We start from the raw sequence: 6,351 nt of genomic DNA, 5'->3' as shown, positions 1-6,351 counted from the left end.
GCGGCTCACTTTTGTATATGATATAAACAATGTGATCACATAAATTGTACATGTGGAGACATGTGAGTGGGGGCGTCCTATGCAATGAGTATTGCATAAGATCGGACCATGAGAAAAATCACTCTCACTTTATAACGTCGTTTACTGTTGAGACTGATTTTCTTTTCATTCGATGACCTAGGTAACTCGATCTTAATCCTGAGCTAACCATGAACTCCTGTTTATTCAAAATTATCCTTAGATTTGCATGGGTGAGAGTGGCTCAAGTTCGCCGACTCAATAGGCCTCCCATTTCAGGGGTAAGACTGGGTAAATGACTTGGGACGTGGGGTGCAAGATGGAATTCACTCTACCCATTTTTAGGGATAGAAGAGAGGTAGTTCCCTTAAGTACTGACTCCAGGTCTTGAACAAGGGGCCCCACCCTCTCATTGGCCTGAGAGGGATCCGGTTTACTGGTTGGACCACAAACCAGTTGTTCATTAGAGGATCAGTGAGACATAAGAAACAAGAAGTAACTTCAGGGGTAAAACGGTAAATTAGCCCAGCTCTAGTTACGAACAACATGTGAAGGATCGACTTACTAATCATGGTTATATCAAATGGACAGAAATATATCTATAGTGAGGGGAGTGCAACTACTAGGCTATAGTGGAATGTCTTAGTAGTTAACGAATGTTGGTTAACAAGGTTAATGAGTTTAACCGGTTAATCTTGGATCATTGGAGCCCATGATCTATAGGTCCATTAGGTCCCTCTGCTAGCTCATATCGGACTAAACCATAGAACAGTGTGACGAGTGAGTTCGAAGTGTTCGAATTCAAATTAGGGAGAATGCGCTAGTCAATGGAATGTTTGTTTCTTCTCTTATTCCTTGCTACAATGGAATGTTTGGATATCAGTTCCCCATTTTATATCTGTGAAACGCCTCATCTTTGTAACGTCTTCTTGATTTCCTTGCGATTTCAAGGAAAGAATAATCACGTTTTGTAACGTCTATACTGGCCGTTCTTGATTTAATAGGAAGTTTTTTTATTTTATTCTTGTCTAGTCATGCGGTTAACATTGGTCTAAATTATACTATTATTAAAAGTAACCTATTTCTTACATACAAATTTAAAGCAAGAGCATAACCAACTTAGTATTAATTATCTTTCATAATCTGCATAAAAGGTAGGAATTTAGGTGTACTATTGTTATACCTCTTTTCATATGCGAGAAATTTAAGATGATAAACGCAACGATTAGCATGTAGTATAACCCGGTTTATAAAATCTTGAACTGGAAAGCTTAAGTTTTATACTGTTTGATTATGGTTTTTGTGATGGTTAAAGATTACCGTTTAATTGGTGGTGTGAAATTCAGTTGTTGATTAGCATAGTCTAATTCATGAGAATGTTGAACCGTGGGAGGTCTTAAGAGGTTCTTGATTCTTGGCTAAGGTAACTTACTCGCTTCTTGTTCCTTCGTGGCCCTAGACTACTCTTCATGGTAGACCATAAAGGTCACTAGCTCGGTGCATACTTAAATATGTCATCCTGCAAATCATTTTGGTACCCATAACTTCTCTTCTAGGTGAGGGAAACTTGAGGCCAAACATGACATCCTGCAAAGGAAACATGGTGCAGGTCATCCCACCTAGAAGAGGAATTCTTGGGCCTTAGAAAGCACCGCTTGATGCAAGGTCATAGGTCACTTTGGGCATGGTTAGAGTATTACCTAGCATTCTTGTGTTTTTTAGTTTGGGGACCTTGGTCCCTCGTCCTTGAGTGGTACCTAGCATTCTTCTTACTTGGGTAGTTGTAAATCTTGTGTGGTGTTGTTCTTGATCCTCAATCTTGTAAGTTTCTAATGTTCATAATTTCTTGGGGCATAAGTTGTAACTTTCATTTGCAATCATATGAACCCATCTTAGCGTAAGTTGTTCTAGAAGGTCATAGATTCCTAGGGAGTTCTTTCTACCCATATCCTAACCATATTCTTTTATCAATCTCTCATATCCATAGCACTTCGAGGCGTAACCTAACCTTAATGTTTCGTGAATACATCTTACTTCTATCGTTACATTACATTTAGTGCATCCTTCTCGTATCATATATCAAACATATCATTGAACGCATCACACCATAAATATTATCATACAATTCTCATATTATAGCATAACATAAACATAATATAAGCATATTGATTCACAGATAATTTACACATATCAGTATATATGACACGTGCAGAACCACAGGCACGTGTGAACATCAAATATAACCATGCCGATAGTAAGGCCGCTTACCTGGTTAACTTAAGTTGTTGTCACGAATATATCCTTAATGAAAGTTCGATTATGTCCTTTGAAATCAGTAAACCTATTTGAGCCCATGACATCAATTTCAAGTTTGAATACTATAAAATTATTACTTGGGTCTACTCTTATGTTTACTTTTTTCTGTATTTAGTTTATGCTTTTTTATTTAGTTTATGTTTTAATTACAGAATCTTCCTTCTTTTTTTTTTTTTTTATCATTTACTCTGTTGCCTTCTATTTTTGTTCTCATGTATTCCAAATTTATAGTGGATAGGTGTTTCCAAATCTTTCCTTATCTTGGTGTTTCCTTTTGTTCACAAATTTTCTTGGTCATTTTATTTTTAATCTATTCATTTGCTACGGATATAAATTTAATCTAATATTACTAATATAACGTGATTTACTAGAATTCGTATAAATGACTGACATTTAGTTTCTAACTCAAAACTAAACAATGAAAATCTAACTATAATTGACTATGATTTCTTAAAAAAAACTAAAAAGAATAGGATAAAAGAAAACGAAGATTTAATATATACCTTATTGTTCAATTCTATCTTCACTTAAATCTCCCATGAATCTCAACTCCATAAAGGCCATTTTCATTTTTTTATAATTATTTTTATTTCTTTATTTCTTTATTTATTTCATTATTTATGATTTTTTTTTTGGGCTATTAAAGCAGAGTTGATCTAGTCAGTTATTTTAACGTTCCCTAATTCCCGAGTATTTTGATCGATTTAGGGCCTTAACTCATGGTTCTTTGAACTTTTCTTTCATATATCCGAAATTCATACTTGTTTTAAGGTTCATATGGAAATCCAAGCGATTCCTACAAGTATTTCTTAACGAAAAAGTGCAAGGTGGCTATTTACCGCGTTGTCGACGTTCGGGACCTCTGTTCATGATCTTCCGATACCTGAATTACCTTCAATTTTCTTCCACAGACTTCTTATTGTGTCTAGTTTCTAGAACCATAAAGATTTTTCTAAGAACCATTCTGGAAGGGGGATAAATTTTAGAAAAATCGAGGGGTCGAGTTTTTGGTTGACATGGCCGGTTCAATTGAACCGGCCACGTCATCGTCTTCTTCCTCCCGATGGGAAGAAGACGTGCGTGATCTTTCGCGCCGCCGTCTGAAACTCGCCCTCCCCAGCTCCGATCACGCCGTTTCTCCCCTCGAGTTCTTCATAAAACTTAAAAAGGATATTACAAGGAAGAGCTATGGATTGATTTCATACCTTTTCGTGGATCGTAGCCTAAGATATTCGCTTCCAAAGTTCGTCCAAAATATAATTTCTCGCTGGAGTAAAAACAAAGGATTTCTTATTGGGTAGCCGATTCTAAGGGTCTTCAAGGCTCGATTTCTTCATGGAACTTCTTCCTTATTCTTTCCTCAAGCTTAAGAAATTGGTTTCGAGGAACAACTTTGAGTGTGGGACCTTAATTTGAGAAATCACTCTCGGTCTGCAAGTTACATGACTCCTCCGATTTTCAATCTCTTAGGTATCTTGTTCTTAGACATTTCAGCTCTGGATTCCTTCATCAAAGTTACTCATCTTTTTCCTCTTAAGCTAAAGGAATCCTTTATTTGAAGGAAAAGAGGTCATAGATAGGAATTCGACACTTACCCACAATTTGAACACGAAACGAATTTTCTTCAATTGGAATCGTTTCTGAGGTTATTTCTCTTCGTGGTCTTCAATGAAAACATTCCTTGAAGGTGTAGAAACTTATTGAGATTGTTCTTGCTCAACGAATTTTGTGTATCCTCTGATTTGAATTTTGAGTTTTCCTTGAAGCTCTTTAATGGCGGATTGGATTGGGGGAATGGTTTCTAGGCACTTTTCGAACCCTATTCCTTCATAGCACTTGTGGGTAATATTGTTTAGAAACTAGAGGAACAAGTTTGAAAGGAAATGGTTGAGAATTGCTCTCAAATTTGGAAGAAACCCGAGAGTAGAAGACCCAAAATCTAAACGCTTATTGCCTACGATTGGGAGCTCTCCCTTGCTTGACTCTTATTCCAAACTATTGCCCCAACTTCAGAATTTATAGGGAAAGCATAAACCGACATTGGGAGCTCTAGAATCATCGTGAATTATCGGTTGAATTTTCTAGAAAATTCGTCAGAAATATCTACTCCGATCACAGCCTCACCGACTTTGGTTTTGAAGGATCGGATTTTTAGCAGAATGGCAAATCCGTAATTATCCTTAACTTTAGGGGTATTTTGGTAATTTTCCACTTTTCGAATATTTTATTATTATTTCTCCTCCAAAAATCCATAATTTCCATAAAAATTCTTCATTTCTTCTAGGTCATTTCTCATTAGCATCTTGAAATTCCATCAAGATAAGGAATTAAAAATTAAAAATGTTACTTAGAAACGACCTTTTTATCCTTTTCGCTTACCAAACTTCATTCTGCGAAAATTTTTATAAAAGTCTTTCATTTGCCTCTCTTCGATGGAAGTTTTATTTTTTCAGAATGTATCCTCATTGTGGCCTAGTTCTTTTTCTTGGTAGTATTTATTTATTAGAATCATAAGATGGAAAAACAAATATCAGCCATTGATTCATAAGATGGATGGTTCTTTCTCAACTTTATCTTATTCCATAGGGAACTTTATTATTATTAGTATTTAAAATATAAAAATTTAAGAATATTCTAATTTTAATTGATAAGAAATGACTTTGTGGTAATCCAGCATTCATATATAAATTCTTAAATTTGTTTCTTGAAAATATTTTTGTTACACCCGAATAAAGAGGAGGTATATGAATGAAACAAGACACGGTTTAAATGAGGGAAATTATAAAGATAAGATGACTAAAAAAAGAGTTACTATTTGTACCAATGAAGTGCTAAGTTGAGCTATTGTATATTGGGTAATGTAACCGTCCAAGTTTTCCACATTTTTATAAATAATGTTTTATTCCCATTTCTAACCATTCACATACCGTAACGTATGCATATCATATTATAGTCATATCGTTTCATAAACAATTCACATATATCAAATATATGGCACGTGCAAAACCACGGGGAATGTATTGACACAACATCAAATCTAACCATGTCGATAGTAAGGCGACTTACCTGATTTGCTCCTATGACATCTTTCTTCAAATAAATTTGTTTCTACATGTAAATCTGAGTAATTGTGTACAGGCCACTTTTGTTCTTTAATCAATTCTTTGGCGGTATTTTATGGTAACAAACTGAAGACATCTCTCTTCACGTTAGTCTTCTTCTGCATGATGTAACTACGTGAAGTCATTTTTGTTCTCTCCATAATTCTGTGCACATATATTCTTGGCGAAATTTTAATCGATTCTTTTCTACGAGTAAATCTGCGTAACTGCGTACAGGCCATTTTCTTTCTTTAATCGATTATTTGGCGATCTAATATAAACCTTACTTAAAAAACTTACGACATCTCTCTTCATGTAAATCGGCTTCTATAGACACCATCTCATCACGTAAATCTGCTTCTACAGACGACATCTCTCTTCACGTAAATCTGTTTCCATAGGTAAATCTGCATAACTACATAAACGTCTTTTTCGTTCTTTAATCGATTATTTAGCGATCTAATATATCTTACTATAACAATATTTTCTTTCCATTTTTTTTTAATTTGATTTTTAGTTTATATTCCAACCTAACCATTTGAAAGGGTTGACTCTCTATCTGGAGTATCTGGTTCCTCGTGATTATTTTTGTTTGGTTGTTTGAGATTTGGATTCTATTATTGTTGACATTAAAATTATGGTAAAGTGCGAAAGCGAATTATATTTATTTGAAAATTGAAATTTTTTATAGGGTCTCGTTGTTCTATTTTTTTATCACTTTTTTCATGCTCGGGATAAAAGTAAGACCACCTAATTTCCACGTTCGTTATATGTGATGACATGATGTCTACTTACTAGTAAGACCACCTAATTGCGAGTGCTTGTGGCTGCTTCAGTTACTTGTTGTATAGTGAGTCCATTAAGCATAAGATATTTTAATTTCGCAGTGATTAAGTTATATTAAAAAAAACATTGT

At 34.8% G+C, this 6,351-nt stretch overlaps 2 long non-coding RNA genes across 3 annotated transcripts in view; both read right to left on the bottom strand.

Annotated features, from left to right (window-relative positions):
• Positions 1 to 876: 876 nt before the first annotated feature.
• On the bottom strand, positions 877 to 1,747 carry LOC111467997. Its single transcript, XR_002714683.1, has 3 exons — positions 1,719 to 1,747; positions 1,451 to 1,637; positions 877 to 955 (listed from the first exon to the last, which is right to left on the bottom strand). It is a non-coding gene; the product is annotated as an uncharacterized LOC111467997 (long non-coding RNA).
• Positions 1,748 to 2,208: 461 nt separating this feature from the next.
• LOC111467996 overlaps positions 2,209 to 6,351 on the bottom strand; it is a 13,083-nt gene continuing 8,940 nt past the window's right edge. Inside the window, exons 1-3 of one of the 2 annotated variants that reach the window (XR_002714681.1) lie at positions 3,540 to 3,573; positions 3,174 to 3,266; positions 2,209 to 2,359 (exon numbers count right to left, since the gene is read on the bottom strand). This is a non-coding gene — a long non-coding RNA (uncharacterized LOC111467996). Of the gene's footprint in view, positions 2,360 to 3,173; positions 3,267 to 3,539; positions 3,574 to 6,351 lie in introns of those variants that run through there. The other variant, XR_002714682.1, reaches the window with a different exon arrangement.

The sequence above is a fragment of the Cucurbita maxima genome, unplaced genomic scaffold (assembly GCF_002738345.1).
Source record: "Cucurbita maxima cultivar Rimu unplaced genomic scaffold, Cmax_1.0 Cma_Scf00035, whole genome shotgun sequence".
In the NCBI taxonomy this organism is placed as follows: domain Eukaryota; kingdom Viridiplantae; phylum Streptophyta; class Magnoliopsida; order Cucurbitales; family Cucurbitaceae; genus Cucurbita; species Cucurbita maxima.
The sequence above is the reverse complement of the archived record's forward strand: the minus strand, read 5'-3'. Positions and strand labels throughout refer to the sequence as shown.